General features: G+C 42.7%; 1 protein-coding gene and 1 long non-coding RNA gene across 9 annotated transcripts in view; one reads left to right on the top strand and one right to left on the bottom strand.

The window, feature by feature from the left end:
- The window catches only part of LOC114875593 (tyrosine-protein phosphatase Lar), a 160691-nt gene that overhangs the window by 1919 nt on the left and 131311 nt on the right, over window positions 1-27461 (top strand). The gene's annotated exons all lie outside the window — the stretch shown is intronic.
- LOC123988281 lies at window positions 3-27461 on the bottom strand. Its single transcript, XR_006829839.1, has 3 exons — window positions 27219-27461; window positions 1650-1805; window positions 3-1572 (listed from the first exon to the last, which is right to left on the bottom strand). It is a non-coding gene; the product is annotated as an uncharacterized LOC123988281 (long non-coding RNA).

The following is a 27461-nucleotide window of genomic DNA, read 5'->3' as shown; positions in this document are numbered from 1 at the left end:
TTTATTTTCATTTTTCTTCATTTACCTTTGATTTTCGTATTCAGTAACGTACATTTACGAAATGTAAACATTCACGGTTTGAAGCACACCTGTTTCCACAATGAAACGGGCAGTTAGTTTCGCGTTATCAGCTCCTAACTTATGTTCCAACAGGAATTATTAACTTTCTTGTTTACTTTTTGAAAATATACAGCGTTTCGTTAGTACAATTAGTTACCATTCCCTTACATTAATTGTTACTGGAAATCGACAATGTAGTAACGTTGTTCGGTACTGATAACAGAAAATTTATTACCTTGCATAAATTATATATATATTAACACTGTGATAAAGTATCAATTATCTGTCCTGAACTTTGAAATTATTACCGACAATGAGACATTTGTGTTTCAATCTTACTTTTCGTATATGATGTTACTGAATTCTTTCCATTTTTTCCATTATAAACATTGGATAAAACAGGATGCAATAGAATCTCGACTCTGAACATTCGTCGCGTATTTAGGGCAGAAAAAAACAGGAAAGATTACTCTGTTCCTAAATTTGTTTCGTAATTTTACACTATTTCATTCGTTTAAATTGTCGAGCTTCTATTGAAGTTATTTATCGGTATACAAATGTGTGCTACGTTTCTATATAATATACCAAGCACACGTGGTTATTATCGATAATTTATAGGAACACTGTTTTATTTTATTTGATTTTATACGACACTGATTTCACATGTTTTTCTGAGATAAATATTTAATGCGTAAAATCCACAGTTTGGTCGTTACTCTCGCGAATCTGTTTTCATTGTGCATGCGTGTATAATTTTGAATAGAGTGCACAATATTGATACCTATTGTACCTCCGATATTTTGAAAATATCCATTTTTCAAACGCAACTATGTTGCTTTCACATTTGTTCGTTCACAAGCACTTCTATTGATATTATTTTCAATACTTTTAATCTTTTAACATCCATTGAATTTTTATTTGTCTGATGCACATGTCGCAGTTTAATTCAACTGCGATTTATAGTCACCGATAAGTGCACATCTTTTTAATAATGTGAACGAATTTATGTTATATATAGGCCGGTGGTTCTCGAACAATGCGATTTTCATAATAATTTACTCGTGATTTCTTAATGTTATCGTTAGAAAGTATTTCTGATTTTATGCATTTCTTATCGCATCTGATCTTCGGTTTTTAAATAATGTTCCGGACATGGAAATCAAATACATATATTTATTTTGTACCATCTTTAACGACTGTTGAACCATCTTGTTTGATTATCGTATAAAACGCAAGAAACGAAGGTAAGTCCGATAGAAACACCTGTACAGGTGCGTTACCGACTTGTCCGAGTCGTGTTACCGACTGTAGCATAGCACCCTGCAGATGAAATCGCCTCTTTATCAACGGTAAATTCGCACCCTAGTCTCGGACTGGGTGGATGGAGAATCTTGCGAGAGTGCATTTACTTATCATACCGTTCGTTGCACTTGGTGCTCTCCTCCTTGGGCATCGGTGTTATCAGTAGTAGCATTGTCGGTAGAAAAAGAAACACCCTACCGGGGCGTAGAACTGTAAGAAAGATACAGTTGTGAATTAATTAAGCGATAAAGGAGAAACACGATCGTGGAATGAAAACAATGACGTACCTGTTATTTCATTATTTGTACCAAACGGTAGCACTTGTGTCATGCACAGGTAACTCTGTTTACTCGTCGAATAAAAACGGGACGGACGTTTCCAAGTATGTAATTTACAAAACGCGTTTGAGTATAATCAAACGAAGGGGAGAGAATGAGGTACACCTGAAAACAGAAGCAAAACCATCACTCCTATCGATTAGTTGCACTTTCTACGTAGTACGTAGAGAGTTTGTGTAAAGTTAACGCACGAACAGTTTCTAATGTATCGAGCAGAAGGTTACGCTTACTTTACGTGTACGGGTAGAATAAGAGCAAGGTGGAAAAGCGGGAATCAAAGGCAAGCTTTGTGACTCGTGCTTGGTTCGTGTTAGCTTACACGCGAGCAAACTTCCGATCACGCGCGGCTCCTGTATTATTTTTAATCACTCGATATCTTAGCTAAATGACTGTGTGAGTTTCGAGCGAATGCAACCACTTCGGGGTATTTGGTTACCATTTGTTCTCGTTCATTTTTATGCAACTCCCATTTTCTCTAGACCCTAGAGAAAGATAATTTTATCCCTTCCAGGAACTCGTGCTAATTAATTTATCGAAGGTTTTAATTGAGAAATGTATACCGTCGTCCATTCAACGTTTGCGTTCTAATTATTGTGGGTGTTGTTGGAATTGGTCGGTAATATAGCAAAGATGGGGCGGTAGTATAGAGGGTGAAAGGGGGTAGTAAAGTTAACTGACCGCAAAAGCGACGGTAAGCTTTTTTATTACCTCCACCTTTTTCGTGGGGACCCATTCGTTCATTAGTCTCGAGCTGTCCAACGCGTTCGCTGGCCTCTTAGTTTCCACGGACCCTGTCCTCTTTCGTCTATCTTTTCTTCTTGTTACAACGTCTGATATTCTATAAAAGTACCGGGCTGTATTTTATATTTTACGATACGACGCGTTACTTTATTTTGTCGGAGAGGTAAAAACTTGGAGCGCAATCAAATCGCGAAGAAGCTTTCGAATTAAGGTCAAGTCATAAAAATCAGCGTTACAGATGTCGAACGATACGGTTACAGGTAACATCCGGGTTCGTTAAAAACGTCGTTACCGATGTTGAGGTTTACTGACACGAGTCATAACGAAGGGAGGAAACGATGCACAAAAAGAAAAGTTTCAGAAAATAAATCAGTGTTTGGAGAGGGTGCGGTAACAGTGACACGTTGGTTGTAGTGGTTTAATGACTTTAATGACCCCGCGATTACGTCGACCACAGTCACGGCGGGTTAACAGGCGATAAAACAAAATGTAGATACGACTGGTGGTAACATGCGACAGCGTGTTCTCGCCGGACAATTGTGTACAACCCTTAATTTGTTTCTCTTTTCGGTACACCCTTATTCGTATTCTTTTCACATTTATCTTGGCAGAGTCGTACAGTACCGAGTAGATAAGCGAAAGTGTTGCAAGGGAGAAACGATGATGAAGGATAGCCCATCTTGTTCTACGTTGCAGAGCGTTGTATCCCTCATAGACTAATATATGCCCCAAGGCGGCAGTTCTCACTGCTAGTTGTATGCATTTAATTATGTAATGTCAAGTACACGTAGTAGCTAAATAAACGTGCGTGGGAGGAGGGGGTGGAACTAGAGAGTAGTAGGAAGTCGGGGCTGGGAATAAAGAGAAGGGGGTTTATACTCGTAGATCTTTTAGGGAAACGCTAGGAGATCCGAAATACGTACGCTTGCGAATTGCGGTAGAAGGTGAACCGAGCTATGGTGTAACTACTGCCCGAGGCTGATGCTTCAGTGCCGGCTTCGGGTCTCGGTTTGCCAAGTAATCCCACTCGCTTACCTTCCCTGGCCCCATCGTTTTCACCCCTTTTTACCCCTCGCCATACTTTCTTTCCTTCCTTCTTTCTTTCTTTCAACAGCCTTTTCAGACTCTGATCTTTCTTGTTCCACGTTCATTTCGTTTCCTTCCGTGGATTCAACGCGGCTCTTTCTTACGGGCTTACGTGTTAATTAATTAAGAACGGCTGCGAGCTAAAGTGATTTCGAGATGACGAGATAAAATATTCGACAAAGTTCTCCCGAGTTTCAAATACTCGAGAATTTTTAAGCACTATCCTTGACATCGTCCACTCCTCTTTTTCTTTTATCTGCTTTTTTGCGAGTTCCAAGTGCTAGTTTCACACGACGTGTCAACAAAGAGGCGTGCATGAAATAAAGTAGAATACGCTACCGACAAAACCAACTGACACCTGATTTCATTACTGTCACTTAAAGCGTAAGCCAAGCTTAAACCCTGCTCCGCGGGATCCTACGCTTTCCCGTATTAAAGTTAAGCCAGCGAAAACGTGGCAAACCAAAGGGTATCCAACAGAAATACGTACATATATAACTAGTTAATGATATTTTAAAAAGCGAATGAAAATCAAGGAAATTCCATTTTTTTCTGAGCGGTAGATATATTTTCATTTTTTTCATCGCTACGAATTATTTAATCGTACGGTTAAATTTCACGAATGGTATCGAATTTTTGTCTCGAAAGTTTATTTGATAAATGCTTACATCAAAATCTCTCGCGTTAGGCTATAACATATTCATTGGAAAAATGCTGCGATCGCGCATGAATTATGGGGAATAAAAAGTTGGTATGAAAAGTTGAGCTTGGTTTGTGCGTTCGTACACGATACGCGTGCTCTATCGTACTCCAACGTGCGAAAATTTTGTCTGATTTACGTTAAACGTTGTTTATTCACGATGCAACCTGAATTCATACACGTACGTTTTTAACGCGTTACGCGTGTACTCGTGTCGACTTTAAACACCGAACGATATCCTTTTCCTAATTAGTCAGGATATTTTGAGTTATCGATTTTTCAACGCGATACTGCACTCATTTAACGTACTACGGACAGTTCTGTTTTATTCGCTGAATTCCGGTCGAAAAGTCTAAAATACCGATCGTATTCGAGCGACAGCCGTGTCTGAAAGATTTTGAATCATGGAGCGATCGATTACTCAGGACATTGCCGGCGCTGTCCAGTGAGTGAACAATGGACATTAGCTCTGATTAGGACATGCAACTGACACCGTGTACGTAACCTGCTCTGTATTCCTGGAGGGCACAGAAGGTAGTACGTTCATGGTGATCCAAGGACCTGGTTCCATAATAGTATTAGTACAACGGCAGTGCTCACGGTAGAACGCCCAGGGACCATGCAATCATTGGCACGCGAGAGTGCGCCCTGTTACTGCCGGTGATAAGGACTACAATCGGCCCACCGACCGGCCACTGACTGGACGGTTTCCACTCTTAAATCGACGACTATCATGAGCAACACGAGAGGGGTATTCCTTCGAAGGGGAATCCACTGCGTGGACATTTTCGCGCGAGACCATTATCTTGTTCGCTAAGGCGAGGGTGTCGAAACACGTAGGATCGAAGTTGATGCGATTTTCCAAAGTGTAGTTTTATTTTCTTTTTTCTAGTTTCTAGTTTGATCGTACCCATGAAATGGCACGCGAATTAAGGAATATTGTGTAACGTTGCTTTGGCAATTTTTCGTCGCGGTCTGATCGATCGTTCGATCGGGAACCGTCGATTATCGCCGGTTCCTGTCGTTCGGAGTATCATCGAGACCCCTGTATGTGGCCACATATATAGTTATTTATAGGTACGAGGATGTACGTATTCCAGACGGGTATAAAGGCGTGCTGGTAAATTTCAAGGCTCACCCCTGAAACGTACCCAGTACACGTATGAAAGTGCAATAAAGAAAAGTGGCGTTCGTGCTCGGCTGAAACGCGTCGCGCCGCGCCAAATCGCGCCAAACCGTGTACCTCCCTCTTGACAATTTATTTTCGATCAAGGTGGCCGTTGCTGATTAGCGCGACAATGCCAGCTTTGTTCAACGATTAACGACATTTTATCCAATTCCACCCATTCCATGTACCCTTCTCGTTCCGATAATCGTACATTCGAATCCGGATAAGATTTAAAGAGCCATTCTCTTCGACTTACGAGACGGACCAGCCATACGTAACGCTTTTCATTAAACTTTAAACACCAGCTTCTACAGAGAAGAAATCCTGCTGTCCGCTTATCCCGTATTATTTACAGTGGTTTCGTAGCATTTTCAAACTTCAATGAACTTCTTTTTCCGTAAAATCATCCGCGATGGCTTTATCTCTTATTTCCCTCTGAATAATGAATTTTTTTATTCATATTTTCACAGCCCCTTTTGAACGAACGGAAGCAGGTGGTACCTTTTCAGATGAAATTCGTCGTTGTTTTCGACTAATTATACAGTTGCGTGGGTTGGTTAACAAATGAATTAGGTATCAATACAATTTCAGTATTTTCCGAGGTTACTCTTTGTTCGGTGTTTAATTCGAGCGGCGGTCCGCGAATGTTTCCGGCTTTTATTCCTACGTAATTATACGGCTGGTGTACGGGCTTTTCGATACTTTGTGGCAGCACGGATCGCGCGTTTTGTACTCGTTCGATAATAAAAGCGACCGTTAGGGATACCTTTTCCTCGCCAGGAAATACATACTTTGTGCTCTTTACTTCGGCAGGAGAGAACGAAATTCTTCGGAGAGGTTTCTTCCTTCTACCGTTCTTAGGAGTATCGTGGAAACCTTACTACGGACTCGGTTCATGAGACGTCCTGCATTAAAGATGGTGTCGAGTTGTTTGCTCCACTTTTGCCTCCTCACGTTCCCCCTTTCTTCTTTTCTTCAGGCGCATTCTTCCTTGCATATCGTCGCTCTCGAAAAATATTTTTCCCCGACGGGACTGTACATTATTATTTTTTTGCTCATTCCACTACTCAACTTTCATGGTTATCGCGCGGTTTTACGTTTTGATTAATAAACTTCTGGTTATCCGATATAGGAGAACGTTGTATCCGTATATTAGTCGTTTCCTTCTCTGATCCTTTTTCGACCCCGAACGGAGAGGAAAAAGCGAACCTGTGGAAAACAAAGCATTGTCCGGGTGGCGTTGATTGGCGTCTAATCGTGAAACAGGTCGGAGAAGCTTCGAAGCTTTCGCTAAACTCATAGCAGGTTGGACGGCCATTAGATACGGGGAAGGATTAAAGGCTCTTCTTTCAAATTTCACGCCAGTCAGCTGCACACCAGGATAATCCGTGGCGGTGTGTATTCGCGACGTGCGTATAAAATAAAGATCCGTCGCTGTCGAGCTCTTTTCTCGTTTCCCGCTTAATAACGCTTAATAAACGGCAACCGATGTCAGCCGCTCGCTTTCCCCTTTTCTCTTTCGTTCACCCTTACCTTCTTGTTCCTCTACTTTTATACGAGCAATGAAACGGATTAAGTCCTTTACGCCTGTGTCTGTGACAAAGTAGACATCGAAGGGAGAAGGAAAAAAACTACGAGAAAGTTTGGCGTTTTATTTCCAAGTTTCCCTCCGATCGATATTGGATTTTCGGTTACGATGGATTAAGTTTGACGTGGATGTATAATTTTAAAATAAATCGCTCGTAGAAGCAGAAAATATTCGACGGAGCACCTAAATATCGCGTGGAAATTGATTTTACCTTCCGCGTAAACCACATTACGTTAATTACTTTAATTAATTATGATCATACTGGGAGAGTAGAAATGTAACGAAATCGATTCACCCGTAACTACCTCCTGTAACTTTCGACTTCCAAACTTCTCGAACGATGGAAGTTCCTCTTTTAGTTCCGTTCGAGAAGTAGCAGCCGCCATTTACTCCGACAGACTTTACCCGACGATTAATTAACGATTAATTAACGTCGTGAAAAGGAACTGTACTCAAACGATACCAAACAGACATGATTTTTCAACGCGAATACCTTACGTTTTGTCATTCATCCTTCCTCTTACTATCGATTCTGTGTACATTTCCCGAGATTCGTAAAGATTGCAAGAAGTTTCTCCTCTCCTTTTCTTTCATTTTACGTTCTTTTCCCCGAGATATTGTGCTTTATGCGGTCGCTTCTGTTATCAGATGGTTGCCGCAATGAACGGTTTATCGATTAATTGGCTCTTCTCGCACGCTATAGCGTGAAAGCGTACAATTTGCTTCCAGGACGATGTAATTACCGCTTATTTTGAGAAGCTTCGATACTCGGGGGAACCGTTCCTCGTTAAATTTATTAAGCGTGTAATCTTTCCAAGAAGATATTTGACAACAAACCAAAGTACCAGGTGTTTCGTGTATGATCAAACTGCAAGCCGTCGGTAGGAGCAATTATACCGTACCTCTAATAATTTAACCACGTGTCGTTGCCCTGCCCAGATTTAACCGTGATAACGCTATAGCATATACCATTCGACCTCTCTTCTATGCAGCGAACTCGTTGCTAGCACAGAGGGTGTCCGCTTGCCACTGTTCACCTATCCCAAGGGACGTTTTATGCTAACGTTATGGCTTACTAATAATAACTTGCAGTCCCATTTTAGGGAAGCTAATAATAATCATACGCGCGCCAGCTGACTTGCACGAAACTGCAGGACACGTAACATCTTTTTCGAACGCGTAACCCTTCGGTTAGGACACGTGAAATTCTAATTACTTTGCAGTCGGATCACTCGTTCGTAATACCTATCTACCTGTAAATAATGTATCTCTTAATCTCCACGCCAGCTGCCTTCCTTTTTCCCCTTTTCATTTCTTAGTTTCGTTCGATGCACCCTTGGGAACCTCGGTTTGATACACGTTGAAAGAACTCGGCCAGTTTGATAGCGTTCGTGTACCTCTTTAAACGCGTTTAGGATTAATCAATTTGCCTCGATCAACGAACAGTAGGACCTGTGAATACTCTGTCGACATTGCCGAGCTTAGCGATAGTCCTTTAGTAAGCGTCCATTCGATTAATCAGTGTCTCCTTTGGCCGATAATACAGAATTGAGGAGATTAAAGTGATCCTCGAAATCGATGGTATTCTATGATATACATGTACCTACCTATTTCGATGCGACGATCATTAATCAACAACTTTATTAACTTCGATCGATCCTTTGTTTTAGCTTTTTTTATCCGTTTTACATATTTCACTTGCAGCGACTTGCTTTTTGCGACTTTTCAAGTTCATTTTCCTTCTTTTTCTTTTCACTTTTCTTCTCCCGTCTGGTTTTGTCTTCTCTTCTCCGTTTGCTGCGAGTACACCTGAAGTTTGGTAGGGTCCTGTTGCGGCTTTATATTTCCCTCTGTTCAAGCGTGACGTCATCACCGAAATACGTGAACCGTTTTACAAATGATACCGACAACATGTAAAAGCATGGAAAGCGTAGCTTCAACGAGCGTAAGGAGAACTACCCTACTAAGCCACGAAGGGATTTCATTCGGAAAGGAAGCAATCCAAGGGGAGAGATTTAGCTTGTTACGAATAAATTTTTCGGCTCGTCGGATAGACGCGTTTACCCTTTCCATTATTCGCGGGAAGAATCAGCGTGGTATCGGTAAATTGATGAAAGAAATCGTCTCGTCGAGTATAGAGTGTTGGCGATGGGAGATAACCGGATGATCGAACTCGTAGAGGAGCTCGTCGATAGGCAAGATAGATCGCATCTCTTCCTCTGGCGTGAGATCAATCGAACGAACGTGCTTAGAGCCGTGACTGGATTGTATGGAAGTTGACGAGGAACGAGGAAGAAGAGCGGGCCGGAAAAAGTCAAGAAAATGGATGGGTTTTAATATCGCGCGCTTGGGGAAACTAGAAAGTCATAGTTGGACAGGAAATCGCAGACTCGCTAAGCCTTACAGATTGTGGGTTCGAGACTGGAGCAAGTAAATCATTGCATCCCGTGTCCGCCAGTTCGTACTTTGAGCCAAGCCAGGACGCAGCTGCCACGCTACTCGCTCGGATCATCCCGAGGGATTAGCGATACTTCAATAAACTCTACTACCTTCGCCACCATCCACCTGCCTCGCGCGTAACCGAGGAACCGAGCTAGATCGAAGGAACGAGAAAGGAAAAGCAAACTCGATCTTTCTCTTTCCCTTTATTTTTCCATTTCTATCGTTTCGAAGAGAAATCGTTTTCTTGAAATCGTAGCAAGTAGAGCAGTTTCTTAGGACTATGCTCGTTTACTTACCGCGAATCCTTCGAAAACGCTCGACACGAATTCGCGGTGGATCCGACAGCAAGAATTTGTATCCCGTCATTGTATTTTATCCGTGCAGAAGGAGGAGAATCGAATTTCGTGTCGAGTGGTAAAAGCCGTGCGTTTTGCAAACGAAACTAATATTCGGCATGACACGTTTGACAAAGGAATAACGAGAACCGGAAGAGGCAGCGTAAAGGCGATAGATAGCGTATGCTTTCTTTCTGGAAAACCTCGGATGAGATTAGTTTTCTATATTCAATGGATTTCAATCTCCATTCTCATCGTTTTCATTCACGAACGCTTATAAGTTTCATCAGTTTTATGGTTGCAAAGTAGCTTATTCGCAGTTTGTCTCTTTTCCTTGATTTCCTCGCCGCTAGATCCGTCGCGTCTCTGCGAACGAATTTATCTTCTCTATATTTCGCGGTGAAAGCCGCAAGGAAAATAAAAACAGTTTCCCTTTTGTCACTCCTCCTATCCAAGCGCTTCTTGTCCGTAGTTTTCAAAGTTTTGTAGAGACATACCGGTTAACGGTTCAGCGATGCCTTGATTTATCATTCTGAATCGCGGTATTATCTCCATTTGTTCAGTTCGCGGTAGATTTTCCGTTTCGTTCAGAAACTGCCGGGATTTAACGTGAACGAGCACGAGGTTTAACAAAATTAACGTTCGCTGAAAATGAAATTAAAAGCTGGACAATGTTACGTCTGCGGGTAAGAAATTAAATCCTTTCAAGTACAACGTTCCGGTTAATAAATACGAAATGAACGGTATAATCGTTCTTTGAAAAGAGCACAAAGTATTGTAGAAAAGATTGTACAGAATTTTCATCAATTTTCCTGTTATCTCGCGAAACAGCGTACGTCCACTTTTTAACAAAGTCAAATTAGGATGCTGGGAATTTGGAAACAGAGAGCAGATACTTGCTCAAAGCCAGGTAGGTATTTGACCTACAGGCGGGTACGATCAACAGAACCCGCAGTTTACATAGGTGTGTAACATTAGCCGAGTCTGAGTAAATATGCATGCTTGCAACACACCTGATTGAGTTACTCTATGAAGTGCAGGGGAACGACGTTGAGTGACGCGTTTCCTGGACGAATTTGTGAACGGTAAAAATAACGTCGTACACGTCTGTCGACAAAAAAGAGGAGTTTATTTTTCTTCCCCGTATTTGTTCCGATTTAGATCGTCTAATTCGATCGATACTTTTTGATATCCAATTAAGAAAGGTAGGTCGAGTGAAAAGATGGTCTATTTTCGGGGGTGTAGTTTCAAGCAAAATGCCGAACTGCACGTTTCACTTGAACAGAGGCAGCAGCACTTGACGTTGAATTGTTACGTACGCTTGGTAAACACAAGGTCGTTATCAACACTGAGAGCCAAGTCTCGTTAACCATTCCTAACAGGCGAATACGAAGCATCCTAGCATTGGATTTGATGCCTTGTTCGAGAATCTCTATTACCTACGTGACGTCTGGAGACATTTGCTAACCCGCGCGATACACAGTCAGATAACACGCGAACGAGAGGTACGTTGAGGGAACTGGCGGAAGGACGTCGAAGGCAATGCTACCAAATGTTTCACAATGTACACCGTCTTATGTATGTACGAATTTAGTACGCGCATACACGGTTAGCTACTTCTGTAGTTTGCTATTTCTACTGCTATATCATCTACGGTTCCACCTTTCTCCTTCTCTTTCTAACGTACCGTCGAATCTCTGTCATCTCTTTTTCACCTCCTCCTTCACCTATGTTACGTCGTTTATTAATTCACCTGCTCATTGTCACCTTCAGTTCCAGGATTAGTAGTTTCGTACCCGAAATTGGTGCAACAAAGTATCATTAGAGATAATTATATCAAAGTCCGTGAACCTACTGCAAAGTTGGAACAATATAAATAGTTGATTAATTAGCTATCTTTTCGTGATTACGTACAGTGTAAGTTAATAACGTCAGAGCAACCCGGAAAGAAAAGAGCAACGACCAGCCGTATATATATAATCTTTCTATTTTCAACGTTGCACTGAACTTTTGGCCTACATCGCGCAATCTTACGTTTAATCCTCTATTCTGGTTTACTGGAAACCTCGAAACGGGAAATATAATAAGAGTAACGTACGCGGACAATATATCTTTCCGGTGGTTTTCGGAGATTGAAACGCGTGGCGATGCATTTTGCGGCTACGACGATAGTCTGGGGTTGTACGCGTATAAACTAGGGCAGTTTATTAGGCGTCCTGCCGCGACCTCTATTAGTCTTCTCTATCTACCTCATTAACGGAGGTATGCGTGTACATATATACCGATGTACGAACTTGTGGCCCAATCTATACGTGTAGGTATAATGTAAAATAGACGTCAAGACGGAAAATTGTACGAAATTTAATTAAGAGGGACACAAAGGAAGGTAATTTTGTCTGGCGTGTCAAAGTACCTGTTGAAAAAAGTAAATAATGGCCCGAAGAAAGGGAGTTTCATTCAGCGCGAGGGAAAAGTAAGTAGGAGCATCGAGCCTATAATTTTGGTCCGCGAACAGGCTGCGAGAGGGTGTAGAGGGAATTGGCAAAGGCGAGTTCATCACTAAGTCATGACGCTTTCTTCGTGCCGGTTCGTTCCTTGGTGCGTTTTCCGAGCTACTTCCGTTGTCTGGCAAGCGAAGAAGAGTAGATAGGTGGGTAGGCGAGGAGAACGGGGGTCGGAGTCTCCGTATTCGTAGTCCTTCGAGGCAGCTTCTTCTTTTTCGCAGCTCTTTCCTTACCTTCTGCCGCTCTGTCTGTATCGTGTTCCATAGTAGTACGTGCCATGTCGCAGGCGCATTTACGATCGATGTATTTATACCCGTTTCTCACGGGATGAGGCAAGAGTGGAAAAGAAAGCTCTATCTTTGGAATCAGGTCAGCTCGGGTCACAGGATCGAACTGGCTGGCGTCGCCTTCTCTTCGATTAGCCCGAAGTCGACCCAATTTTTAATGTCTTCCCGGGTAAATATAAATTTTCCAAGATATCGGTGTAAAATCGTTGACGCGTTCGTCGACGCGTCGTGTTCCTTTTCAACGAGGAACAAGTTAGGCGTAGAATAAAATCCAGCAAAGCACAACTCGGCTAATGGTTCCGTAGTAGTTCGGAGGAAAGCAATGGAAGCTGCGGAAGTATGTTTTTCTTTTATTTCCGTTACGGCGCGGTGACAGTGCAGCGGCAAAATAGCCGCCTCCGGCAATCGTACGATAAGCACTAGTCCATTCTCTCCCTTCTCTTATTTCTCTCCTTTCCCCCTGTTTTTTTCCTTTCCTTCACCCTTGTTCGTTTTGCTCGGCCGCAAACGGAAAATCGAAGAGAGCTGCTGCTTTCTTTCGGAAAGTGCAGAATAGTTCGAACAATAACGATTCCAGCATTTCTTCCGTTCCGTTCCGTTCCGTTCCGTTCCGTTACGTTCCCGTGACAATCGTCGACTACGGGTTTTACCGATCGTAAACTGTTGTTGCCTCGAAATACCGTTAAGAATATTGAAACAACGAATTGACATTTGCTACGTTTACAATCGACACTGATAACGTGTACGTTTTATTCGGGGGATATTAGCTGGAATTGTTTGAACGTTTCAATGGAAAAAGAAGGGAAGTAGCGTGGCTAGTGAAATATCAAAACTATACGCGATACCCAGGGGATCCGACAAAGAAGTTATCGTTTAATTTTAGTCCGTGGAAAATATAGAAGAACTCGGGGATTGGTAGGGAGCTTTCGAGTGGCTTTCGTACACTTAAATTTTCTAGGTGGTAAGACTTTATGGCAACAGGCATCATAAAATGGATACAAAGAGGGTATATTGCCCCGGGTACGAGACCCGGGAAGCCAGCACGGAGACGTGAATCTGCATATGGAACGCGCATTAAGTAGTTTCTTCGGCGTTTAATTTAATACCGTGGCCACAATAGACGAGACTGTGAGACGACGAAACGCTCGACGCCCCGCCTTGTATGAACGGAGCTTTATACGTCTTGCAATTTCAGCATCTATTCGCGTTCGCTGAACGATCCTCGTGCCACGGACTATTACGATGCGCGATACACCCCCAATATCAGTCGAGATTCTGATTATGCCCGAGACAACGTTGAATTCCAACTTAATACGTTGCGACGGTAAAACCACCCCTTTGCGCCCCTTCCACGGTTTATCGGCCATTTCGTTTTCTCGCCACTCGGCCGATCGAAAATCTGTTCGCGGCTCGGCTAATAAGAAACACGCGAAAGTTTAAAGCGGAAAGAGGAGGAAAAAGAGGAAACTCGGTCGAGTTTCTTCTTGTTATTCCTCCGCCTCGATTCCGTCTTATCGCTCGGTCGAAAGAGCTCTATTATTTTTATCTTCCTTTCAGTTAAGTACCTTCTGTACGTGTAATCGCTACATTCATCTGTTCCTTCTACGTTTCCGACATTTCCCAGGCTAGCATCTCTGTCTCTTTCTTTTCTTGCGGATCTTCTTTCCCTCCTCGTCGAGCGGCAAATTCGAATCGATCGAGTCGAGATTATCCGGCAGAGTTTCGGATACTTGTCGATTATAAACATTAGTTCGTTGATTTGATCGTAATTTTAATTTAAAAAGATAAATGGAAGGACGCTCCTGAGATGGGTTAGTCGGTGTTTGAAACAAGGAAGCGTGTTTCGTAGAGGATTGCGAGGCGAGGGAAAAACTGTCGACGTACGTAGCCAAGGTGGCATTCGCTCGAAGACACGTCGGGAAAAAGAAAAACAAAGAGGAAGAGAAAGCAAGTGTGCGAGGATGAGGGAAAAAAGAAGAAGAAACAGTTGGCAGACAGAAGGTAGCAGAGAGCAGGCTAGCTTCATTTCTTCGTAACTCGGCGCGACAGTCGAGAGAAAAATTGGTTCTAGCCTCGGTTGGGTCAGGAAGATGCGAAGGATTCGAGCAAAAGGATGCTGTGTCCGGGATACGAAGGGTTGGCTACACCCTCTAATATCTTATGATTTACTGTTGGATGCAACAACGCAACTTAAACGACTGCGTTATACGACGCTACAAGCCGATACCGTTGCGAAATTAAACTTTCCTCGGCGGTTCTTCGACTCGTTTTTCGATCGTATTTCTACCTCCACCTTCTCTCGCTCTTCCCAACCAATATTCTTTTTCCCTCCGTTTCTCTTTACTACGATAGTCTTCCTACGTTTCGTTCTAGATGCATCCAAGTCTGTGTAAATTACAAGCAATGTACGTTTCGTTGAAAATTTGTTAGGTTGGACGTTAACTAAACGGCTAGAATGAGCCAACGGCATTGGTTCTCGTAGACAGAAGAGGAGGAGGAGGAGGAACCGTCTAAAAAAAAAAAAAAAAAAAGTGAAAAAAAGAACCGGGCAGGGCCGTTTGTCAGTTGGTGCACCTCCATTAGGGGTGAAAAATCGAGTAGCAGCTCGGTCATAAACAAACAAAATTATACGAGCTGACGGTTTTTCGACTTGCTCAGAGTTCATACGTGTGTCGTAACACGTATTTTCATTTCTGTATTGTACGATATTTTTTTTCTGGAAATAATTCCAGGATTTTACGTTCGTTTAAAAGGGATGAAGAAATAAAAATGAAAATCGTGCTTGAATCATTTCGAAATATTATTCTTGTTGCTACTTGAAGGGATTAGTTGTAAGTAAAACAGCACAAAAGACTTGATAATGAGATGCTTTGATCGTCTTAAAAAATTTCTACGGATTTGTGCAAAGAGATGCGTGTTACGTTTCACAATAACGTCAGAGATATTTTATGTCCGTTGGTACTCGACTAGTCGAGCCACTCTGCTAATTAACATCGCATTTCGTATAATCGTAATCCGTTGTTGAACGAGCGTAAAATCAGCAATTAATTTATACGTTTTACCGCCTTTACAGAACCGTGCTCTGTCGAGGTCGAATCGAAAGGCAAAATTTCGTCGTAATTTCATTGAAACTACTTATCCTGATAAACTTTAGTTACGCTAAATTTGGTCGTTTTTCCATTTAGCTGAAAATTCTCTATCGAATACGCATTGAAATTTCCATGTAAATAGATCGACGTTATCTACCCTCTTTCTGCGATACTCAACGTTACATCCCAAGGCGGTCATTTGTACGTCCCATGGTAGGTCTTTGACGGACTTTGCGATTACGATAGGGGGATGCTAGGATCGAAGGATACTACTTCGAAATAGACTCTCTCATAGAGATTAGCACGCTTAGATACAGCTCGTGTCTAATGCCTGATATTGCCATCACCACCCTTGATCTAAGGGTAAGTATTTTCGATCTCGATACGTCACGAAATAAACGATAATCGAACATTTTCCAAATTTCGTTCAATCGAAAATGGAGCTCGGTTCATCGTTTACGTTTAATTTTGATTTTCTCGTTCGATCGATCAGTTTGTAGGGAAATTTATGGGGTAGTAAACGCAAACGAGAATAGATGAGGCCGCAAAGCCTGCATTTCAGTTTTCATGCGCGTGAAACATCGGTGTATAGGTAACTGTATTATCGGGATATACCTTCAGCGACCGAATATAAACGAACGTACGTCAAGAGAATAATAAAAAAAAAGAAGAAAAAAAAGAAAAAAAGGTAGAGGAGACAAGGACGATTGACAAGTACCAAAAGTTATCGGAAATGATCCTGCCAGAGGATGGAAATTCCAGCTGGAAAATCTCGGATTCCCGTAATATAAGCGGCGGGTCCTGGCGACGCCAATCAAAAAAGGATCGTATAACCTTCGACGATCGAGATTCGAGATTCGAGATTCAAGATTCGAGAGAATCACGGTCTCCTTCGTAGACTTTAACCTACGGCTTAGATACGAAAGGTGGTCGGCGCTGCTAGACACTGGGATTGATTGTGGCTATGAGCACGTGATTTATCTTTCTCGCTGTTCCTCTTTATCCGTTCTTTCTTTCTCCTTCAATTTCCACTCTTCCAAAGTGCTTTTCGATTTTCCATTCCATTCCTTTTTGTTCTTTCTAATCAAAGCGGTACTTTGGAAAAATTACAAAACGTTGATAAGCAGTGAACAATGGGGAAATTGAAACGTCTCGAGGCTGGCCGAGGAAGCATTTTTAGCAATTACTTGTCCCCGAGTCGAGTCTCTAATACGTATAAGTTAGCTACCGTGCAACAGGCAGTCGTGACACACATAAATCCCAACTAGGCGGCAAAGTGGCACACCTGACTTGCGGACCGACATGTCGGCTTTTCGATAGAGGATGGAGGGTGAAAGAAGTCGGTCGGTAGAGAAACGAGGTTACTCTCAGGGATCTTGTACCGAATGGAGAATGCGTAACTCGACATATTTTTCTTAATAAATCAAACATCGTTCGTAAGGATCAGTTCGCGATTATTCTAGCAAAATATTGTCCTTTGTTATGTGATGGTGTGTAGAGGCAATCAGGCGGTAGGAAGAGTACGGTGATAAGGGGGAAGAGGGATAACGTGGTTGGAGAACATTTTTGTAGATTTTTCAAGCCCTGAAAGTATTGGCCGACGATCGCAGGTAGTCTTCTTCGGGAAATCGTCAAAACTTTCTACCTTGCAGCTTGGCAAAGAGTTGACCGATCTGCCTTCTATTTTCCCGTGCTTGCTTTGCTTTTCGATGGACTATACTTCGCCGGTAGCCTCCGGTTCGATGTAACTTATATTTAATTACTGTCGGTAATATATTAGATTTAAAGAGTTTTCTCGTAAAATATCGCAACATTAAGAAAACCTCGACGCTTCCACCGCGAGCAGGCGACCGAAGAAAATGATTTAGCTTTCATGAATTCTTTAAGGCTACCGGCACGACCAGAAAGTCTCCAAGTTACAGTCACTTGTATTCCGCGCCCTCCTCTCTTTTCTACTCATTTTTCCTTCCTTTTTTTCCTCTCTCCACCTTTATCATTTCCTCGACAGAGGCTTACAGCGATGGTCTCTTAAATTCACGCGATCATTTCTACCCTCGGCGGGTACGTTTTTCTTCTGCTTTCATCAAGTAATTAATAAAGCTCCTGGAATTTATCGCAACTTTCTTTACGCAGTGTTTCTCGACTCGTCGTCGAGAGTAAAGGTGTTGAAAAGGAATAGTATTTGTTAATTAATTCGATGACCCGGTTAATTAGGCTCGTTTGGTTTCGTCTGAAAGCATCGTACGTAAACGTAAGGGTAAGCAGACGTATAAACTGATAGCTTTACAGTTGGTCTGTGTATCAAGGCAGGTAATTGAAAAAAAAAAAAGAAAGAGTAGAGCGAAGGTACGGCGGATAATAAATGATACGAATCATAAACTCGTACCGTTGCTTGGATAAATGCAGGCTCGATTACTCGGATCTTATTCGTTGCATACGCCGCTCTCGTTTTCAATTTTTCGCGAAAAAAAAAAAGAAGAGAAGTTACGAACCAGTTCGATAAATGCAGGAAAGGGAACTGTTTTCCCTCGATCGTTCAATGCTTCTTTCTTGCGTTGGTACTTCACGGTTCCGTTGAATTCATTGAAACAGAGTCAATGGTCGAAATAGTGAGCTCTTTCGTTTTCACGCGGGTATAGGTGGCCGGAAAAAGAAAAGTGGCCTGGTAGTTGGAAGCTTTTCACTGTAAGTGAAATTTTCATGAATGCGTTTATCGTTGCGACGCGGGTATAACCGAGTCTCGAACAGACCTCGGATGAAAAGGTTTGGAAATGCTGTATCTTCGTCGAAAGTACGGTTGATATTTGTTGCGTCGCGTCGATTGAAATCGCAAGCAATACGCGTGCTTTTTATCCTTCCCCTCTTTTTTTTTTTAATGCTTTTCCTATCCACGGAAAATTTTCACTCGACTTTAATTCGTTTTCCACGGGAACCGTGGAGCGTGAAAATAAAACAAGGGAGGTAGGCGGAAGCATAGCGGAGAGTAGAAGAGCGTGACACCTCGTACGATATCTCGGTGATGTACACGAAACGGCACTTAAATCCCGGATCACCGACCATGTGGGTTAAGCGAATCTACACAGCCGACTGTACGGTCGGATGGTCGAAACTAAAAAAAGGAAAAACTTAATAAAAGCCTTTGACTTGGTGCAAGAAAGATGCGTGAAATATTATCCGTATCGATCCATCCTGTACCGTCCTTCTACGCCCTATACGGTTTCCAACGATAATAATAATTGTTCGTCGTTTCGGTTGGAAATTAATCGGTAGACCGCTTCTATGAAACCGGCTACGTTCTAGAGGCGAAAAATGGGAATGAGTTTTGATTTTTCAGTTTGCTCCTACTGATAACAATAGGTACGCTGACGCGTGTTTCGCCGCTTGTATAAGAATTTAATTGCACAGTCTTTTCTTCGTTGTTATTCCTGTTTAACGACCACCCCGATGCCGCATAATGAGATCCTCTGTTATTCTTTTCTGTAACAGCGTACCTATCCCACTTTACGTCGAACATTAACCTGCCAGTTTCTTCTACGCCTTTACTCCTTGTCCTTTTTTATACTTATCGAGAGGAAGGAACGATTCCAAGGATTATCATTAAAGCAAAGTCCTTCGGATCGGATCGGATCGGATCAAACGATTGACTGTAATCGAACTCGAGGACTTGTTTTTCCTTCGGTTTTTGGTAAATTTCAGCCGAGCAAAAGTTTCACAGTTGTCCAGATGGTCAATGTTGGATGAAAAATGCAGAATCGGCGCAGGATATCGTTCGATGGAACAATTCCATTAGAGTTTTCGCCTGGGATCGGCTGACACGGGATGCGGGCTGGGATGGAGATCGAACGAGAGAAATAAAACAGGGACGGAAGAGTAAACGGGAAAGGAAGGACAGAGAACGGATGGACAGGTTTGAAGAGGACGAGAAAGAATGGATGAATGGATGGATAGATGGATGAAACAAGGGTGAAATAGAGTAACGTTCCTTTTTTTGTTTTTTAAACAGATTGAAAAGCTTTGATGACCAGTTAAATGGTACATAATGACATTTCGTTGGATTGCGAAAAAAATTTCGTTCTAAAACCTACGTAAACTTTTTCAAAGCACCCTTGAGCGATGAAATTTGTTTATCCGTTAAACATGATACAGCATGGCAGCGTTGTGGTATAATGGGTTAACGACCGGTTGCCGCGTATACGCGAACGCTTATTGTTTATGCTATGAATAGTTCATTCGTTATCGTTGTTGCTTGCCGCTTGGCAACTTCCATTGGCAACCTATCTTTTGGTGAAGCGCATCAAAGTGCCAGAGTATACAGCGTTTAACAAACTATGAAAGTACTTACTAAATGATCCTGTTTGATTATCGGGAAAAAAAGACAGAAATAAAGGAAGCCTAAATAATTCGACAGTACGAAAATACTTTGATTTTCGTTCAACGAAACACCCAACAGAGGTTGATCGTTTGAAAAAGCTTTGATCGATCTTGCGGCATGCGCGAAAAGTGCACGGCAGAGAAATGCATAAATAAAGCGACCTGAAAGCACGAAGTTGGATTGAAATTTTTTTACTCCAAGTAATGGAAATATATGAAAAAAAAGAGAGGAAAAAAAAAAACGTTTCTCGGAAACTCTGAAGAGGATAGAAACGTTTTACCGATAATCTCGGCTAAACGGTTACGTTCTATGATTCAGGAAAAAATTGATGCATCAATAGTAGAGAACATCGTTTTTCGAAGCTGGAGAGGAAGAATCGAATAAACTGGTGTAATTTGAAAAATTGTTCCAAACAGAGACGTTATCGTTCACTTTCAAAGAGACGCACGGTTGATCTTTCTCTTAATACCTCGATTTTTCTAAAATCTTGCTACGTTTCGCCGCGTTTCATCGAGCCTCTCCGTCTCGATTCGGGCGGAAACAGATTCAGACGTCAGGTCGACGTTCTGAAGACGAGCCGGAAGAAAGGAAGAAAGGAAGGAAGGAAAGATGAGGGTTTGGTATAAGAGGAAAGGACGAAGAAGGATGTCTGCGACGAACGACTGTGCCTTGTAGCCAGGAGAAAACGGCCGGCCGAGTTGTGTTGCGAGTCGTTCTAGTCGTCGTTGTCTGGATTTTCGAGACCCTACTGGTGGATACGAGGGGCCTTCAAAAACTTTTAATTAATACGGATGACGAGTACACAAAGCCTCGACCGAGCAAAGAATTTGAAAACAAAGGATAGAGAAGAGTATTGTTGTCGAGTCTTGTTACGAGTGACACGTCGAGACGAGAGAACGAGGCTAGGCAAAGCGGGGCGAAGCGGGTTGATACGGAACGTAGCAGGCGAGATAGAAAAGGGAGGTGCGAGAAAAGGGGCAACCGGAAGGGGAGCAAAGATAAAAAGCGTAAGCAGAAAGGAAACGAGGAGTAACGCGTAAAAACGGGGAAAGAGCTTCCATTTCAGCATCATCCACTTCCCTTTACTTCCACTCGTGTGTTTCGTCCTTTTCACAACGGAAGGAAACGCGTAAACAAGAGAAATCTTCTACGCGCGCTTGCCATTTTACCCTCCTTTCATACACCGCCTTTCCTATATTCTTCTTCGCTCGCAGTTTTTCGCGAACGAGACACGCAATCGTTACCATTCACCGGGATGGGTGTCTCTTGGTTAAATCAACGCGAACTCGACACGCAAAATTGTAAATTTATCGACGAGGTAATCGTTTATTTTAACGTTTGGAAACATTTTCCTGTTCCATGTTCGAAGGTTTAAAATATCATTTCAATCGATTGACGCGATAGCACAGCCGAAAACCATAAAAACCATTAGTGGATATGGAAAGGTAATATACTAAAAATCGCAACAACCATCAATTGTGGCATTTTTTTAGGTCGTTAAAAATTCTAACGAAACTCCAATTCGATATTTTTATTTAGCACGGGGCGAAAAAGTAAAAAAAAAAAAAATATAAAAACAAGAAGCAGGAAGAAAAAAATATGGAATTGAAATAACGCGGAACTCGGAAATAGCCGCGTTGAACTTTACAGCTTTGAATTCCCGTGATAAGCAAACGGGCAAATCGTGTTTCGGCTCGTATATACCATATTTGTTTGAACTTCTGCCAAACAGGCAAACTTTTAAATGGACGATCTTCGAGACTGACGCTAGCTTTTAATTAGTCTTCTCCATGGTTACGAGAAACCACCAGACTGCACTGAAATTTTCATTCCTTTGCTCGACTTGAAACTATAATCACCGGTATAATTATATTTAATTGAGCGGACAGAAAATTTAATAAAACGACACTCGTCCGTCATCTTATCGTTATTTCTTGCAGCATAGTTAACTATAAGATTATCGTTATTATTATCCCTTTAATTATTCGGCAAAGTGGTCATCCACTAACAATAAGTAAAGACTTTTTAATCGAGTCGAATGGTTTCGAAGTTTTTCTTTCCGTTTAAGAAGAAGAGCAAGTTGATGAGATGAGAGGTAAAGGGTTTGGTGCAGAGGTTCAGTAGAGGGATCCGATTAATGTTGCATCGTACGATCGTTTGCCTACGCATCGATCTCCGTCTAGTGGTAAACGGAAAGCCAAATGAACGAGGAAACGACGAAAGGGTTGGGAGAGCCAAGGGATTCTAGTTCGTTTGTTTGTAGATGAAATCGTTTACATGTGTACGTCGTCGGTGCGTTTAATGTAACGCCCGTTGCAGTCAGTGTTTGAAATCTCACGTAGATCCGAGTATGAACGGCGGGGATACACAAGCACGGAAATGAATTAAAAGCTTCAACTCTGAAATGAATTAAAAGCTTTTCGTTGATGCGTTACCGTTGCTTTCCGGTGAAATAAGAAGGGTAGGAGCTACCGTAACTGAGTATGAAATAAAAACACTTTTATCGTTTATCGTGATCAGGTAAATCGAAATGAACGCGGTAATACACTCGAAAGATACTACTTTAATTCTTGAGGAAAAATTGCGACGTTCGGTAAGGTACCGTCAGATTCTCGATGTACGACAAGATCTCTAGCATCGAAAGAAAATCTCAAGCCAGAGGCGGATTTAATACTTCCCCCGTTTCGCCGTTCCTGCAAAGTATCCATTTCCTTTCTGTCAGCAGTATGCGATGTAGTAATAAAAATTTACATACGCGGAAGTCAGGAATTTTCTCGTACGAATGCACGCTATTCTTTCTTATCTCATGGATGGTTCGATCGCGTCTCGATCACGTTGTCCTGCTATCGTCGTTTCCGATTTATCTATGCATTTCGAAGCTCGTCAAGAGACAGCCAAGGAAAAACGGTCAACAAGTAGAATCTGTTTAACGCTTTTCCCACCAACACCCCGGTTTTTTTTTCTCTCTCTCTCTCTCTCTTTTCCAAGCAAAGATACGGGAGCAAAGACTAGAGAGGGTGAGATGGTGATAGAGGAAAAAGGAGAAGCGTTTCCTTCGTTCGTTTGAAAAGCATGAAAACTTCGGACTACTTCGGTTCGTTTCGATTCGTCTCGGTCTGGCTCGCAACGATGGTATGGCCTGGTCCCTTTGCCACTGACAATTGGATTCTCTGCGCTACTCTCGTCGAGTTACAGATTTTTCCTTTCCGCGAAAATTTCCTTACGGAGTCGCCTTTGACAAGAGATACTCCCTTCTTTCACGTCCCGTTCCATCCCCGTCTTTGGTTTCTCTTGGTTCGTTTTCTCATCCTACGGTCTCGGTGTCGAGGTGTGCACCGTTTCTAAGTACCGAGCGTGCAAGAAGGTTCGTTAACGGCTATCCCCGTTTCCCCTTGCTTTTCACCGCTCCGCGAAATCAGCTTTTCTTTGAATCACCGTCGCGTAGACGGAAGAGTATCGTGATCGAACGTACGGTGGTATGTAGATCTTTCGCAACATTTCCAGCCGTTATCTACATACTTTTCTACTATTGTTCTTTTTTTTTTTCTGTTTTTTAAATCTCCTCTTTTCTTTGTCTTCGTAGTTAGAGTGATAGGTGACGAACGATAACGGATGTTCGATGAATCGCAATTAACATCGTCAAGCGTAATTGGCTGGGATCGGAAAGGAGATATGCGCCTCTCCGGTTACTAGTTGCCGATTCAATTAGAGGGTATTCCGCCAATTAAATCAACTTCATCGGATCATATAACGACACGCTGACTTGTGTAAAGAAGTCTTTTCCTTTCGAAGGGTTTCAGGGAAGAAAGGATTCCGTGCTCGAGCGACTCTTGATTTTTAACTCGTTCCGTGATCAAGGCCATTAAAGACGAAAGCGCGCTACCCTCCGAACGAGGCAAAGAACGCTCTACGAGGGAGTCGAATTTTTGCCGCTTTCATACTCGTTTCTCGCGTCTACGTGCTTGATTACTGTAAATTTACTGCGTTATAAAACGCGAACGCTCGAAACGTTATCAAGGGGGGAACGATTTCGCCGCGCAAATAAATTCTCTTTAATCGTTGTCAGTCGACGCGGCGCGGAGCGGCGATTCGATCGTCCAACGATCGGCAGCCGACAAGTCGCGAAAGCTTCCACTCGAAATTCAAACGCGAATCGAGCAATTGATCCCGTTGCTTATTCCTTGTTACGTATTCGAGTTATATCGGCGACGAGTTGCGCCCACTCGATGGGGAGTAATTCGTTGGAGAATGAAACCTTTGAACTGTACAAAAAAAGAAAAATAAAAAAAAATTGATTCGTTGGCGCGTTTTAATCGAGAGCCGAGGTTTAACGAATTGTTGAAAGGTAAAAAATGTATTTAACTTTGCGTGGAATCGCGCTAATTGAAACGCGCGCGTGATTTATTTTAAAACACTATAACGCGTATCTGCGCTTTTCGATGTAGCGCAATTTTATTTATTTATTATTATTTTTTTTTATTCTCGTATTTACTCGAAACATTGTTTATTCTATCACGATTTCACGGTTAAACATTCGAAGCGCGTCGGGGGTTTTCGAGCAAACGTCGCGTCTCCCTATTATTTCGGTTTCGATCCAAAATAATTAGCCAAGTACGTTTAATAAATCAACGCCGTAGTTACATCGATACCGCGCGAGACAAATTCACTTTTACCACGAGCCTAGAATACAGCACGCGTCCTATGCATTATATAGCGACGTGACGATCAACTAATTATCAAACGCGGGCCAAATCGTGTCAACATTAATCGCGGAAACGCTGCTCGATGTTGAGCTGACGGACTACGTAAAACGAATGCGATTTACAATTTATAAACACTATCGTAACGTTGAATTCGCCAAATTACTTTATCACCGATCACGAACACGGCTGGCTCGTTTTTCATTTATGCGGTTTGCGATTCGTCGAGCAGTCGGGCTACTATCCTCCTAGGTTTTCAATCCTTCTGACGGCGTTGGGATTTTAGCACCGAAAGGTAAAAGGGAAAACAAAAGGAGGAGAAAAAGAAATGGTATAAGAAAGGGAAAGAAAGCGACAGAAGGATAGGAGCATTTCCCTGAGTAATTTTCCACTGGGTGGCGCCAAGAAATGTTTATTCATAAGTTACTAGAATGTACGCGATGTGCGATTGTCCCGCGACGTTTTACATGGACGTCTCTGCAGGCGCCACCACCACCACCACCCCCTCCAACTGTTTGCCCTCCTTTACTTCTTTTTTTCTGTACTTATAAAAGCACGAACCCGTTGACGCTTGTAGGAAAGTTTGAAGAATTCCAACGACGAGAAGAAACGAAAAAGTCTGATTTTTCTTCGATACTCGAAACGTTTCTCCCGTGGGCAGTTGCAACGTAATAATGCGTTTCGAACAGTCTCCTATTGCACGGCAAGGCAGGACCGAGAACTACGTTAATCCGGATTATAAATTCGTAATTCCAGTTAAGCGGATCAGAGCGTTGCGTCCCGCGGTGGAAAAAATAAACACGGAAAATCTATGGTAAACGTTATCGGATGACGCGCGTAAATATCAGTGACGCCTTTTGGTAGCGCTTTTCACGAACGCGCAGCATTCTGGATGGAAACAAAGCTTCGCCTCCATAAACGTGTATTTCTATAACGGCTGCTCGTAAAACAGAAGCGTAGTCGAGTTTCATTACACAGGGTGGCGGAGGCACGGTGTGACGTTACGCGCGACGCGATGCGACGCGACGCGACGCGACGCGGTGGTCGCTTCGACATTAGACCCCGGACATTCCGCCCCGATCGTTTTCCATTCGTTCCCGGTTTCTTATAAAAATCTTGGTTGACCTATTTTTATCTCTCTAATTTAATAAGTCTTCCGCGCCGCGTCCTCGAGCACCGCTGTTCTTCCTGGTTATTCTTATTCCGACTGTCGTCTTTTGTTGCAAAACGAGAAAGAGTAGGTAGATTTAAAAATGAAAGAATAAAAAGAAACGCGGCGGTCCGAGATACCAAAGGATTTATCATCGGGTCACGGTGTACCGGCCGCGATATTAAATTAAGTTACGCACACCTTGGAATTTTTTTATTATCACCGAGAGCAAAGGAAGTCCAGAGATACGGTACGGAGCCTCCCTCTCTACGTCTCTCCTTTTTCATTTTCTCTATCCATCTTTTCTCGTTTCTTCTCAACTTGCACAGACTCGGCCTGTTTATATTTCTCTGACACGGTGTGCCGTTCGTTCCACTTTCGTTTCAACGCGAGATTCGAAAAGGAATAAAGATAAGAAATCGATTGGAAGCATAAAACCGTGAGCCGCGTAAGCGGCGTTGCGCCAACTCTCGAGACACCGCGTCTATTTCTTAGCGCCACTTATCGTTAGTCATCCCCGAGCATGGACAGGGAGCCGAGTTAACGGGTTAACGAGTATTGTTCCGCGTTTTCCTGCTGCTAACGGCACCGCCGCTAATGGACGGATTATTATTAAAAGTCGTAACGTCGAATCGCTCGGCCACGGCTACGCGTATATAGGCTTTTGTCACCGCGCGCCTTGGTAATTTAATTAGCCCGATTGTCCCGACCTATCGTTGCGATAATTCCCTTCTCGTCCCTTCGCTCGCATTGTCGTAATCGATAGCCGAACCGAGAATGTACGATGGCGCACTCGTACGTAGTAAAAAATTAGCGAGCCCGATAATTGGGGATGAAAGTAATTTCGCCCGGCGTCGTTATATCCGTCTTTGCTGGGAAACGATTTACGCGGTTCGTTTAGCACGCTAGGAAATGCACATTCGATATCGTAGCAGCGAATCAGCAGGTATATCTACTTTGTTCGAGGAAAAAGGCAAGCGCAACTGGAGTGTCGATGGTTGGTTTTAAGGGGGTTGAAATGATTCTAGTCGGCCGAACGGGCACGGGGCTATTCGATCGCAAACAAAGTAGATTACTTTCACGGTAACGTCATAAATATCGATGAATTACCACGAACAGTTGATCAATAACGCGTTTATCGCTGTCGTGTACCTACAATTACGTTACTTGACGGCGAGTACACGGCGAATAGGTAAAAACGAATTCGTATCGGACCATTCGATCGGATCGGTATACCGTTTCGTGAAAGTAAAAACTTTGCTGCTACTTTCTCGCGGAAAGACGTTAATAATAAAGGAGAAGATGTAGCAGAAAGAAAAAGAAAGTATTCGAAAGTACACACGGTGGGCCACTTACCCGCTCGAGAAGAGTACCATGTTGACGGCGATACTTTCTTCGTCCGATGGAAGCTTGCCGTACTCCCAGGGGTCTTCCATGTTCCGTAGTTGAACGACGAAGGGTCCGAGTTTCACGTCGAAGTAGGAAAAAGAAAAAAACTGGTAGCAAGCTTTAGGTCGGATGGCCCAGGAGCGCAAGCGTCAAAGATCGCGTCGCGAGACGGACGCGTACGATTTTTTTTTTTCCTTTTTTTCTTCTCCC

Source organism: Osmia bicornis, chromosome 10 (assembly GCF_907164935.1).
Source record: "Osmia bicornis bicornis chromosome 10, iOsmBic2.1, whole genome shotgun sequence".
Lineage (NCBI taxonomy): Eukaryota > Metazoa > Arthropoda > Insecta > Hymenoptera > Megachilidae > Osmia > Osmia bicornis.
Note: the sequence above shows the minus strand (reverse complement) of the source record. Positions and strands in the feature narration are given on the sequence as shown.